This window comes from Ptychodera flava, chromosome 13, assembly GCF_041260155.1.
Source record: "Ptychodera flava strain L36383 chromosome 13, AS_Pfla_20210202, whole genome shotgun sequence".
NCBI lineage: Eukaryota > Metazoa > Hemichordata > Enteropneusta > Ptychoderidae > Ptychodera > Ptychodera flava.
In genome coordinates, this window is record NC_091940.1 from 39,203,037 (window position 1) to 39,218,387 (window position 15,351).

General features: G+C 37.6%; 1 long non-coding RNA gene across 1 annotated transcript; it reads right to left on the reverse strand.

Moving 5' to 3' along the window:
- Positions 1–6,790: 6,790 nt before the first annotated feature.
- On the reverse strand, positions 6,791–9,029 carry LOC139148779 (uncharacterized). Its single transcript, XR_011556009.1, has 3 exons — positions 8,919–9,029; positions 8,180–8,273; positions 6,791–6,892 (listed from the first exon to the last, which is right to left on the reverse strand). It is a non-coding gene; the product is annotated as an uncharacterized lncRNA (long non-coding RNA).
- Positions 9,030–15,351: the final 6,322 nt, after the last annotated feature.

The following is a 15,351-nucleotide window of genomic DNA, read 5'->3' on the forward strand; positions in this document are numbered from 1 at the left end:
GTGTCCATTTACTTTGTATCTTATGTTATCAGATGAAGACCGCATTTGTATTCAGTGTAAACATCTCTGTGATTTCCGCGCACAGGTTCATTAATCAAAGATGCCCAGCAGGTGTACTCATTGTCAACTTCTTGTTCCAAAATATATATCACGTATTCAAATATTTGTTTACACCTAAGTATAAAGGTATAAATTTCGTGTTTTTCATGTTCACATTTTATTTCCTTCTTGTGCTTCACTGAATACTTTGTGGTTATTTACATGTAAAACCAGATCATGGAGGGGATGAGAAGTTAATGTAAACAATCATCTTCATCCACTACACTCGATACACTTGCTGCTACTCTCTCTCCATATGCGCTGTGTTTGTTTTTATCTGCACTGATCCACTTGGTCGTAAGCTTTAGGCATGCCTTGACACCATCAGCTGCAATCAGGGTAGCATACACACCCTGCCTATATATCTCCTTCCCCAACTCCCATAGGGCACTGGGATCTCGTTTAGGCAATTCCTTCATTTGTGGGCATTTGACTTTGGTCCTTGTCCACTGTCAATGAAATCATTCCCCCAAGTACGGCAACACTTCTTCCCGTCCCCCCGTAAACGATTCATCTACATGGAGACTTGATGTCTTTAATTTTCTAAGTGGCAATCGTCACATCTAATTGCCATTATTATAGTTCTTCTTCTTCTTCTTCTTCTTCTTCTTCTTCTTCTTATTATTATTATTATTATTATTATTATTATTATTATTATTATTATTATTGGCGAATATTTGTGGCTCTAAAATCCTCAGCTGGGTCAAAATTTCATTTCACAATTTTCGTGTGTCATGTTTTCAAATTCGCTGCATTCAAAAAAAGGCATTGCTGAGATGTCACAGTGATAAAGCATTTCCTTAATTGTCTATTCTTACCAGAATTCCCGATACACCATACAATATCCTGAAGTCGTATTTTGATCTTTATATCTTGTTCTAGAAGGTAGGTATATTTTTTGTTTTCACATATGCAAAACTTTGTTTGTGTGTACATGTGTATAAGAGGGTCGGGTGTCATGCGCGTGACATGTGTTTGTTCAAAGTATTCATCCAATTGCCTCTGTAAAGACGGTGTACGTACGTGTAGAAATAATAGTTATTAAAATTATTTGAAGCGCTAAATATGTCGCGAAGAGAAGTATCCTATTGATTTGGCTAAAGAAGCTCACGCTTATCACAGCTCAAAGTACAGCGACGACTAGTCGGGCTCAGCGAGCTGCCGCAATAGTAGCCAGTGCAGCCGCAAGTCAGTATATTGACTCAAGGATGTTTACTTGACGGAAGTGAACAGATGTGAGATAGTGTTGAAACACTACATCCCTCCTCTAATTAAAATTGGATTATTTGTGATAGTTCAAAAATGTTGAATGATCGGATGTTGATGTATTGACTTTTTGATAGAGTTCATAATAGAGTTCATATTGTCCAAAGTTGAGTCGTTTGTATCGACGTAAACCTACATATGTACTGAACGTAGTAATGTATCTTGATTCTGGAGCAAGTTCAAGTGATTGATAACTGGCAGATCGAGTTTCGAGAATACATTGTTCAGTTCATGCATAACATCGTCTGTCGTTGGCGTGATGTGTCGTTCACCTTTTATCGCTCGATATTGGGTTGTCTCATATTCACGCATTTCGCATCTTATTGTTTTGGTACCGCTACGATCGGTGATACCAACTGGGTTAGACCTTCGACCTTTTTGATTATATCATTTTCTTCCATTTCAGCAAGTTTCTTTTCGACTTTCTTGCGAATGTGAAATGGGATACGCCTACCATGTGACTGTGTAATCGGTTAAATAGTTTTGTCGATGTGTAGTTTGACTTGATTATCCCCATGCATTTGAATAAATCCTGATATTCTTCTATCAGCTTATCCGTTTTGCTTTGAAGACCGTTAAGTTTTGTTTGCCCCTCGACTTGCTTGACTATCTGTATCAATTCTAAGTCTTCAGCAGTCTTAAAACTTAAAAGAGAGCCGCCAATTTCACTATCTTGCTTTACGACTTGAAATTCGACTTTAGATAATCCTTCTTTCTTTTAGTCGACTTGAATTTGTTTTCGATTTCTGCGTTGAAGGTACCTACAGTTTTAAACGGCTTACAGCTTTTGTATGGGAATATTCTGACGTTACTGTCCTTAAACTTGCCTTTGTATTATCTTTTTGTACGCCCGCTCTGCGATGACATTAATTGGCGCATCAGTATCGATCATAAAATATATCTTCTTGCCTTTTATTTCGATGTCCGCTGTCGGATTCTAGACAGTAGTTGTGCGAATTGCTTCATCTCGTATGTTGTATACGTACTGAGAGTCGGAGTCAGGTTTGTTGCAATCGAGTTCGTGTGTGTCGATTCGTGTGTGTATCCGTATCTACGTCTAGTCGTTTCACAGAACGATGACCACGTGTTTTGGATTCCTTTCCTTCGATCGGTAAACTTTTAAGTTGCGGAGTGGTTTAATTTACCACAGGACTTGCATTTCTTGCCTTTCGCTGTGCATGTGTCATCAATTTCCTACATATGTTTAACTACAATACCCATAACTGTACTGTAATGTAAGGCCTAGCCAACACATTGTAATGCGATAGGAAACCTTAAACTGTACGAGGTTCCACTATTTCAGCTTGTAAACCGACCAGCGTTCACATCTAGTATACCTTGTTATCTCGACATAATTTTTTTACTTAAAAAAAGATATTACACTCAATTACAATTAAAGTTAAACGTTTCAAACTTCTTGAATCATACCATTTGTATATAATATGTTCCTTACAGACAAAATGTCACTTGCAAAAATATTGCAGACCTCGTACAGACAAGGTAACCTGTCGGAAACAGATTGTGTGCTGCTATTTGGTGACGGAGGACTAAGAAGAGCTCATTCTCTAGTTCTACGATTATTCTCTGAGGTATTCCAGACCATACTGGATGGCGAATGGGTAACCAGTAATACAATTGAATGTAAAATCTTTAAACCTGACTTGATGAGAAGTGTCATCGATGATATGTACTTCGACAATCTTGAGTTAACACCTGAAAATGTTCAAGATTATGTGCAAATAGGTAACTTTTACATGATAGAAACGCTAAAGCAAAAGTGCCAGTCTTTCTTTATTAAGAAGTGTGTAACTTCTCAAAGCTTCCAAGCGCTTATGTTCAGTGATACGTACAATCTGCATCGTGTTACAGATCATTGTTTGAAAGTGATCGACGAAAATGCCGTAACTTTCTTCAATGATCTGACTTACATAAAACAATTTTCAGAGTTGCCTCAAACTCTGGTTATTTCTATAATAAAGAGAGATTCTTTAGCAGTAAACGAAGATGTACTTCTTAATGCTCTCTTTAAGTGGGTGTATAAAAAGCAGGAGGAGGTCTCTCATAACGAAAGAGACATACCGTTATGTTTCGAACCGTTTTTACCCTACATACGATTTTTGTCGCTCAGTGAACTCGGGATTGACAACTTAATGTCAGAACATATTCTCTGTCCTGAAATTTCTAACGAATTGTTACAAGCCGTTAGGAGACCAGGAAAAAAGTTCCTAATTTTCTTTGTGATACAAATAGTCCACCAAGGAAGTTAGTACCAGAAACTGCAATAACAGTCAAGCGCTTTTTGAGCACCACTAACCCTTGTGAGTGGAGAGCAAATGAATTCCAATGAGACAGGATATCCTTTCGGGTCAATATTTCTGCAAAACTCCTTGGTGTCAATTTGTTTGGAAATGCTGACGACGAAATTTTCGCAATAGTAACAACTTTGGATCACCAAGATTGTGTATTGTGTCAAACTGAAGGATATCAAAAAAGTAACTCGATGTTTTTCCCTGTTGTTTTCAAAAACACTGTGAAAATTGTCCCTAACGTCGCATATACACTTGTTTGTCAAATCAAAGGCAATAAAATGACGTCCTATGGAACACATGGCTTTATATTCACCTCTTCCACAACAATAAATGGAACTAAGCTTGGTGTAGAATTCAGAAATTACTACAAACAAGATTTAAGTAATGGAACTAACGTAGGAAATGGACAGTTTGTATCACTCATATTTTCAGATTCTTAAACAAAAGTAAATGTTGGAAATAACACAATTGGAACTAATTTGGGATAACTGTATGGTGAATTTATGTCTGTTTAATCTGCAAATGTATGCTCATCTGCTGTTCTTTTATAAGTTATATACTTGTTTTATGAGCAAGTTGTAATATTGCAACATTCAGCTGCAGGGCACCTAACGGTTTTGAGAAAATTTTAAAATGTTAAGATCCAATTACCCAAAATTAGTTCCAATCGTTTAATATTTCAGTGTGCTTGTCCTGGGTAATTTACCGATGTTTCTTGTTCTTTAATCCTTGCCTATATGCCAATACCAAATACATTTAATGGTTAAGCTTCTTTCTGTATGTACAAGCGCGTTTGTTTTGATGGCAAATGAGTTAAAGTCAAAGTGTCGACAAAAGTCAGTATTCAGCATCTACACCAATTTTACACTGTTCTCTCATTGTGTTGAGAAACGTATTTGAAGTGACTATAGTATTCTAAGGGACTGGTCAGTTTCTTCGGCCTGGGGGGGGCCGGTGGATTATTTTTTGCCGACGTCAAAAAGTGGCTGACCCCCCCTATTCCAAATTTTGAAAACAGGGTGACCCCCCTATTCCAAATTTCGAAAACAGGGTGACCCCCCCCCCCGGGCGCGACATAGGTAAAACAAAAGATGGACATAAATTATATATATATATATATATATATATATATATATATATATATATATATATATATATATATATATATATATATATATATATATATATATATATATATATTATATTTTACATTTTACATATATTTATATTTTAAATAGTCATTCTATGTTTTAATGAAATTGTTGACATGTCAGTTGTAAGATAGGAATTTCAAAGTGTCAATCTTAAAGTTTAAATACAGTACATTTTGAATGAGCTGTATTTTGAATGAGCTGTGAATGTATTTCACACTTTCTCTGCTTAACCAGATGTCCTGAACTGTTGTACAGAAATGGATGTCAATCATTAATATCAAAGAGGAAAAAGCAGTGAATCAAAAACTTTGATGGGTGTTAAGACTTGCCAACCATCCAATTAAATCTCCTGAGGAGCCATAGAGAGCTTTTTTAGCCAAATCTGATGTGTACAGTGTCTGAGAGGACCTTTTCTTGTGTAACATTGAAACCATAAAAGCACAGCTAATAATGACAAAAACTGCCTTTTTTAACTGTTATTTTGTTCATAAAAAAGCATCTTTCTACAGCAAACCTGTGAAACAAAGGAAATAATTGCATCAATGAGAAGGAAAGATATCTTGTCATTTTTCTATCTCTAAGATAAGTCACTGTATCAAATATATATTGTGAAATATTTGTGCATGTTGCTTTCTCATACTGAATTCTCACAGAGAGAACAGAAAAGTATCAGGAATTTGTCATCCTTTTCATATGAAATGCAGATTTCATAATGATACACTTTCACTTAGCAAACATCAAGATATCTCTGATTTATTAAAGTATGGCGCCCGAAGGGCGCGCCAAAAAATATGAAACATCCTGACTCTGGCTGGGTCAACTATTCTTAGAATATCTCGTACAAGGTGTCTAAAAGGTAAGAATTTCCTAGCAACTCTGTGAATTATGCAAAGTTGTAACGATGAAACTGTGGCCTTATAATGAAATGGAGGGCATCTTTAAAACTTCTGAAATAAAATTTTATGCTGATTAGGATAGTAACTGCAAATCAGGGTATTATGACTTATGACCCTTCCCTCATAATTGTTGAATGCATAATTTCTAATGGAGAAAAAATGTGGTCATGAACTAAAACTTTATATTGGGTTGGTAGCATATTATGTTTAGTACTTTGTTCCTAAATTTACACGATAATTCGCAAGCAATCCTAAATTTGCAGCAATGTACAGTCTGGCACTTACAACCTAAGAGAAAATATGAAGTCTGCAAAACAAAAATATGATGTTCATGTTCAGCTGTCAATATTTTTGTAGCTGCATGTGCACCTGTATTGCGATTATGGATTTCCGGTTGTACTGTAATGTGCACAAATGTAATGACCGCCATTGTAAACATAAGTCTAATTATTGACATAAAGCAGTGTACACTGTACAAGCAGTAGTAGTTAGTTCACCTTGTCACTTTCAAATGATGTTTTGTTCGTAGTATTGCGAGCATCTCGTTGGCACCCACATGCAAGCAGATCCAGTATTGAGTTCAACCTGTAAAACATAGGAACAGCATGACTGATGTTATGTACATAGAAGCATTGTAATTCCACATCATAACTTTTTGTGCCATATGTTATAATGCACCTTTAAATCTTCAAAGGTGTTGCATATTTGTCCCGTCCATATCAACAACAAAGTGAATTCATCTGAGTCTAAATTTAACATGCTATAAGCGGGCATATTAGAAACAATTTGCAAAGCAGTGGTTTCCTGGAAAAATATGTAAATAGTGTAGGTGAAAGCTGGAGCAATATCCCAATTGTAGTAAATCATGTTATTAATTTAGGTTATCTTTACATCTTTGAAGGCTACCAAAATCCCATTCTCCAGATGCTTAAACCACATCCTAGATTACCCAATCCACAAGTATACAATGAGACAGTCCTTTAGCTTTCATCAGGCTTCCTAATGCATAATATTGTATGTAACTGTATTGTACCATAATCTGTTGAGGATACAGTCCGCAACACTTACCAGTATAGCACATAATATGTCGTCAAACGGGGACAAAGCTCTAGGCCCTCTACGATAAAGGTCAAGCCGTGACAATACTTTCCTCTTGAAATATGAAAACCTAACGTTAATGAAAAAATACCGCAATTATACAGTGTCGCTCAAATTTGATCAGAATTGGTACATACCAGTGTGGGTTAACAAAGATCAACAATAAATGTTGTTTCTATCTGTTCAGCGCAGGAAATTCTACGTTGATGTAATGACAATGATTTCTGCACAGTACAACCAGAAAAACAACAAGAAATATTTAAACCAGAAAAACAAGAATGACAAAAGTAATGAAGGTCTGAAATTTTAGGTACTGGAGGTTAACTTTAGCAACATGCATAGCTGAAAGGCAGTTAGCCCCTCTTAGTTTGACCATAGACGCTCTTCCTCCCCTCTACTGACGGTCTTCCTCCCCTCTACTGTCTATGGTTTGGAGAGTTCTGTTAATATGTAACAGTTCATAAACAACTCCCCTCTACTGGCGGTCTTCCTCCCCTCTACTGTCTATGGTTTGGGAAGTTGTGTTAATATGTAACAGTTCATAAACAACTCCCCTCTACTGAAGGTCTTCCTCCCCTCTACTGTCTATGGTTTGGGCAGTTCTGTTAATATGTAACAGTTCATAAACAATGACAGGAAATGACTCAAGATAAGTGGAGTTTGCCTGTCACTCCTGCACACATGCAGAAATTCCCTTTTTCTTACCTCATTTGCACATTTTTGACACTGATATGTTCATTTGAACAAATTCACATCTCAACCCCTACATCTACCTGTACACCAAATACTGAGATGGTAGCTTTGGCGGTATGGGAGCCTTTGTGTGTGACGGACATACATCCGCACATACCCACAAATATACAGACATCGACGCCACTCAGACTCATCATATAAGCTCTTTTTGGTATTTATATATAAAACCAAATATGAGCTAAAAATGCATGATATCTACAATAAGTCTTTAAAAATCAACAAAGCTATTTTAAAACAAAATTCAACATTGATGCTTGTTAAATGACAACAGAAATTTTCAACATGTAAATCTTTACACAAGAACAGTATCACAGACAAATGACAACACTAAAAGCAGCAGTAATGCTCGAGAGATATCTCTGAATATTGATGATTGGCATTGAAGTCTGTCCGATATATATGGCAACAAAACTGCAATACTTCATACAATACGTATAGTTGGCCCCCATGACTTTGCCTTACCAAGGCTAAATTATCACATAATCTCTAAAATTTGAATAACAAAAATTAAACCAAACTTAGTCAAGTTCCAAGAAACACACAGGCAAGTAAAAACAAAGATGTTTCCAAAAATGCAATAAAAAAAGTTTCATAGAGAGCCTACCTCAACGAAAAGCCATGATACTTCACCATCAAGTAATATATCAATTTCTGTGAATATCCATATGAAAAATACAATTTTATTTGATCTTCTTCGTCTATATTTCAGGGAAAAATTGAAACAAATATATGAAACTGTGAAATGCAAGTAACATGTGCACATCAACCATTCTATTCTTCACCCCTTCCCGCATCCATGGTTCAGCCCTATTTCCATTTTATTGTATCGTGCATGTATTTCGGTAAACATTGAAATGTTACCGTAAGATGTACAACCCCACCCTCACCCTGATGTACGGTACAATGAGTTAGCATTATCCGTACCAGGGGGAAGTATAATGAACGTACAATGTCCTTGGAGCCGTCACAATCGAAAAGATCGTGTATTAAAATAAACCAACAATTTAATCAGTCTTTGCGTAGAGCAAAGACTGATTCAATTCTACACCCAACCCGCCTCTCTGGCTGAGCAGTTTGCTAGAGCAATGGAAGGTGTACCCGGTACTCTGCACACATCGAACATCCTACACAACGTAATTAAAACAACACTTATTCATATCAAAGCATTTTTTCCGCCTTAAATAATTAGTTCCCCCATAGTGTGTTTGAGTACTGAGGGTGGAGAGCTTCCCTCCCACGGGCGCCCTTGTCTTCATCATTATACTATTGGTGTCATATCCCGGGTGTCATAAAATGGCAGAGTCAGTCAATCAATTTATAAACACAATGGTAGGATGTCTTACCTTCTGTAATCATATTGACGCCTCGACACCGTCATAAATATCGAAAAGCGAAGAAAGGCAGGCCTGTTGAGTGACTCACGTGACTGAGTGTAATGTCATCTTGAGAAAAACCATGGGCGCTTCCCCAATATTCTGATGACGCACGGTCAAAGTTCAGGGGTCAGCTAACTAATGAGAATATAGGTCAAACGATTGAATTGTTTTCTATGTTCAAATTTATTCCACATTTTTATACCTCAGGTATCGTGCACAGTACCTAAAGGTTTCATATAACCCACAAATGTTAATGTATTCACATAATCTGAGATTTTTCACATTTGTATACTATTAAATTGTGTTCAAGCCGAAGGCATTCCACTCAATCAATGCAAACAAACCGTCACCTGATTACTGGTTTCATCTAGTGACAGTTTGCTTGAAATATGATAATCCTCTTTCTCCCAAGTTGTATTTTATTTCTATAGTTTGTCTATGGAGCATGGTAGAACGAGGATAATTTTATAGAACATGGTTGCGCCTCAATAGTTTGACCTTTGAACAGCCAAGGCCATATCAGGCGGTATCATGGTCGACCGGTCCGTTCTCCTATTTGCATGATTCACACACTCAAAGTGCACGGGGTCAACTATAAACCACTGAGATTAGACCATAATGATTGTATTGGGGTTTTTCAGCAAATTTGTGCTCTGGAAATTTTTATATTTTGGGTATCGTTCACAGTGTTTAAAGTTTCACATAACCCACAACCGTATATGTAGGCTACTATCACTCAGTAATAATCCGTGTTTGTCACTCAATTATTTGTGATAGTGTACATGTGTTCAAGTGATCCCTATACCACATTGTGAGACAGTGTTTACAGATTCTAATCATTCACGAATGTCAGTGGGCGTCGATGCGTTGCAAAAATATGTCATGTCACCCTGTACTAGATGTTTCAAGTTATTTATAAGCAGAGGCTTCATAAAATCGTTTCAGTTTGACAACTTGACCATCAGTGTGGACTCTCCTTGGCCACACTTAAAATAACATACACCGTAAACGAGGACACAATTGCGTGGAATACGTGTTCAGTGTTAAGTAATATAATAAAGACTCGTTTTACTTGGCTTGCTCCAAATCTGTGGGCATATAAATATAAAATAAACAGTACATTCAAGGGGGAAAAGGTAAACTGAAAAGCCAAGCGACGGGGTGAGTCTATCTTTTCCAACAAAAAATCTATAGCAACTGCAAGCGACTTGTGACCGTAGAAAAGGCCCGGCACAGTCTTACTCTACTATTTATAAAAGAAGAACGTACTAACTTAGTTTGTCGTCGCACGGAAATACTCCTCATTTGCATTTTCTTTTTTTTCCGCACCAGAACATACTCCTCATTTGCATCTTAGTTTTTTTCCGCACAAGGTCCTAACCAGCAACTGTTTTGTCGCACCAGAATGAACTAGTTTTTTTTCCGCTCTGCAAATACTTCTCATTTACATATCGTTTTTTTTTCCGCGCCAGAACTGACTCCTCATTTGCATACTACTTTTTTTCCGCACCAGAACTGCTGACTCCTCATTTGCATACTACTTTTTTTCCGCACCAGAACTGCTGACTCTCATTTGCATACTACTTTTTTTCCGCACCAGAACTGACTCCTCATTTGCATACTACTTTTTTTCCGCACCAGAACTGCTGACTCCTCATTTGCATACTACTTTTTTTCCGCACCAGAACTGACTCCTCATTTGCATATTACTTTTTTCCGCACAACGTTTGCTGGCAATTGTTTTGTCGCACCAGAACGAACTAGTTTGTCGCACCGCAGGTACTCAGTAATTGTTTTTCCGCACCATAACAATTGCATATGATATTTTTCCGCATCATCCGTGTTTGCAACAGACAGTGTGCAACCACAGTAGAGTTTGTCGTAGCATTAACTTGTAGTTTTTTCCACAACGTCTGTACGTTGTAAGTTTTGCCACACCGCAATGCGAGTATATGAAGTTTCCGTACCGGTTTCTATAGGTTTCATATTAACAGCGTCTACTGGTAATGAGCGAGTAGAGATTTTGCGACGGCAAAAGACGATAAGATTTCGCGATGGCAGTTCAGTGCGGAATCGTTATCATAGAGTTTCTGCGTCCGTATGTTGATTATGAGCAGCAAGAGATTTCGCGTCCGCAGGAGCTTTTGTTTTTTCCGCAATCGCAGTTAGGCATTCGCCGCCAACGTTATCATTCGACATCTCACTAAGTGCCTCATAGATTGTTACCGCTGCAGGCAGTGTTAATCCACATCAAGTTGCATAGTGTTAGCAATGTTGACGCTGACTGATATTTTGTGGTCGCAACATAATGTGGTTTGAGTTGTTGTTGTCGCATTTGAAGTTGACGGCGCCGCTAAAAGTTATGTTGTAGCCGGGTGGTATTTTTTCGTATATTTCGACGGAAAACTTTTTTGTTTTCTACCTATGCATTTTCAATTGGAAAGAGTTTTCGCCGAGGGGTCCCCAACGGCTTTCCATACTTAGGCGACTGAGGAAGAGACTGCTCTGGTTTCGAAACGTGGGGATAAAAAGGAGTCAAGGTTGTCCAAGACACATCTAACTACGCCCACATCTCGCCATGGCTTATTTTAAAATTAACGAGTCGTTTGTTAATTTTCACACTAACAGCCAAAACATTTCAGAAACTAAACTCACCAAAGCAAATACAAGACGCAATGAGTGATGTGTGAAGCCACTTTCCCTTTATTACACTTCAATTTCGGTAACATAAATAGCTAAGCATTTTCCTACGATATGAGTGGGACCCCTGTCACTTGTGTGTCTGAATTCACTTGTATGTTATGCAGAGCATTTTCCTAGAATATGAGTGGGACCCCCGTCACCTGTGTGTCTGAAGTCACTTGTGTGTTTTGCAGTTTTCCTAGAATATGAGTGGGACCCCCGTCACCTGTGTGTCTGAAGTCACTTGTGTGTTTGAGAAACTTCACTTGTATGCGTCGCTGTTTCAACGCATGTGCATTCAGTCTCAGTGATATCTGTATCTTTGAATTGTATGTGTGTCGGCTCACTTGTGTAGCGAAGCTCACATGTGTGTCGCGAAGCTGAACTCACTCGTGTGTTTGAGAAATCTGCATGTACTATGTATCTCCGTGATACGTATCGTCGTCAACGTTGACAGTGTGCAGTAATTGTGGGAATGTGTTTGTGTATAAGTTTGTGCGTCCTTTGTTGGTATGTATCATGAGCAGACCTTCCACCACGGTCCCTCCAGGAGGGACTGTGCTTCCACCAATGTCTTCTATATGTCCTGTAATGAATGTATATGTGCTCGTGTATTCTCACAGATACCGTGTGTACGTTAACTCGTATATATATATGTGTCTACATATACAGACATGTATATGTATGTTTGTGTGTATGTATGTATGTATGTGTGATATGTACATATGAACGTACGTATATGTATGTATGTATGTATGTATGTATGTATGTATGTATGTATGTATGTATGTATGTATGTATGTATGTATGTATGTATGTATGTATGTATGTATGTATGTATGTATGTATGTATGTATGTATGTATGTATGTATGTATGTGTGTGTATCAATTGTATGTGTGCATGTGTTATGTACGTGTTATGTGTGTGTGTGTGTGTGTGTGTGTGTGTGTGTGTGTGTGTGTGTGTGTGTATCCAGGCAGAGACTATGATGTGATGTGTAAACTAATTATTTTACATTCGGCATCCCATAACCGGCCTACCTTCCAGATATGTGTACGGGTTCACAAAGCAACTGATGATCACTCGCATAACCAGCACTTCTGAGAGGTATATATCGAAGCTGTAAAGTCGACTGTTGCTGTTGGGCCATAGCTGTGGTGTTTCCAGACGGGATTCCTGCATTTTACGGGCTGATTTTGACTTAAAGGACTTGTAACCCCTCCATCCTATAAGGGATCCCTACATCTTATGGACTTGTTTTGACTTTCACGACTTTAACCCCTAGGATGGAGGGGTTACAAGTCGTTTAGGTCAAAACCAGCCAGTAAAATGCAGGACTTCCGTCTGAAAACACCACAGTTATGGACCCATCACGGGCGCGTGGCTCCTCGCTTCGTGAAGCCCCTATATCATATGGCTTGTTGTATCAAATAGAGTCTTCCCGAAGTGAAGAGCCACACACCTCTGGGACCCACAGCTGTCTCGACTGTGACAGCTGTCACCGCTTAGTCAAGGTACCCACTCTTCTTCATGATTTGATTCTAACAATTCAAACCTTAAAACCTGCCATCACCTGAACAGTTGTAGTGATAGGTAGTATATTATTTCTTGGTATACATCAGCTTGATGCGGTGCTGATATATGCAACCAGCAAGTTACTGGTTAGGCTGAGTTCACAAATAATGGTGAGGAGGCTGGAGGAATCACTATTGCAATTTTATTTTTTCCAGATCCCCCAATACCCTCAAAACAATTTCAATTCCCCCTCTATATGATCGAAACTTTTCAAGTACCCCCCCCCCCAAATTCATAGGGCCACATATTTTTTAACGATGTACGACAGAAAAAAAAATGTATTGTGCAGCATTGCTCACAGATGATTGACACTAACTGTTATCAGCAGTTTGTAGAGTCATATATGTATTTCTATGCAGAAGATCAAGCATGGTGACCCCATCTTGTTTATTTAATATTTGATTGTGCTAATATGCCAGAGAATTCAAAAATCCCTGATGACTGGTCGTCCTCTTTTTGCTGATCTTGTTTAAAAGTATGTTTCACTGTCGAGCATCCTATGACTCAAACTCTTCTTCAACTACATCACAGGGTCAGAGCTGTCGCTGTCACTGCCGATATGCAATGACAATGACACTGCCCCTAGGTATTTTGACAGTATTTTTGTTCTGTTTGTACAACTGTGTTCTCGTTCTACTTCCTACAGCATGTTGAACTGTACAATATACATCTTGCCAACACAGCATGCATTCCTATCATTGACAAATGACCTTCGGTGTGGATGCTAATTCAATTATCATCCAATATTTATATAATACAGGCTTAGTCGACGAACTGAATATTGTGAGTTTCACCATCCTGTAGGAAGACAGCAAGAAACAGTTTTTGATACATTGCACAGAAATACTGGAAAAATTATCAACAGTTGCAGCTTCTGCCCTGTTAAGAGGCCTATTTGTTTTTTATAAAAATTCAATGGCATTCATACATTTTTAGTTTTCCGTGATAAATTTCATGGAATGCAACAAAATTGTACTAGATTTTGTTTAATTATTACTAACATTTGAACCATTGGATGACATAAAAATGTTATTCATTATTCATTGAATTACCTACCAAACCTTAGTTAGAGTTACTGTGCAGATAACTTTTACATAAAGAAGAAAAGTAATGAAATATCAACATTTCCTCTCAGAGGAAGGGGTCATGAAATTTAGGGGTAATCAAACATTTTTTAATGGGTGGAGTCCTATTATTTTGACGGGGACTCAAGAAGAACTTGGCACACAACTCCTGCTATAATAACTGAATACTCCCTAGCATGCATTATTATTCTAATTTTGATATTTGTTGAGTATAGACTGGCTGATATATATATATAATATATATATATATATATATATATATATATATATATATATATATATATATATATATATATATATATAGGATTGAAAAATATGGACTCACCAGAGTGCTCTAACGGCAATACGTACCATGAGCGAAGCATAGTGCCAACAGTGAACGCCCCTTATATTATGCAAGAGGCTGCCCAACAATCTCAGAGTGCTCTAACTACTATTAAAGCAGTGAGCGAAATACACAAAATGTATACAATGTGCCCTCCCGGTTATCACCATAATGGCTTTATGGCAACCTCTGAACTTGGGCACAGAGAGTACGGTTACACATTGTTGAGGATTGAAAAATATGGGCTCATATATATATATATATATATATATATATATATATATATATATATATATATATATATATATATATATATATATATATATATATATATATATATATATATATATATATATATATATATATAAACGGTTTGCAGTTTTAGGTTTGTTATGTAAACCCTGAGATGCTTTATCCCTCTTGTCCATGCTTATAATGAGTCAGCATGGCCGTAGCTGACCAAACCGCCAAGGGGGGCAGAGTTGCTTTGTGAAATATTAATAAGTCATAAGTATGATTTTAACTCCGTACAGTACCTAGTTTAACAGCTTTCTCAGTTTGTTTTCCTCGAATACACTTCCTCTGGAGTTGGGATATAACGCGAATTTCTGTGCACTAACAGCATCCCAAGTGCACTGAGGCGATCTTCTGCCATACTTGCCCTTGTCCATAGCTTAAGGCGACGCAATGCGGAAAAGAACGTTCGCAAGAAACACTGCCAACTGGGGTGG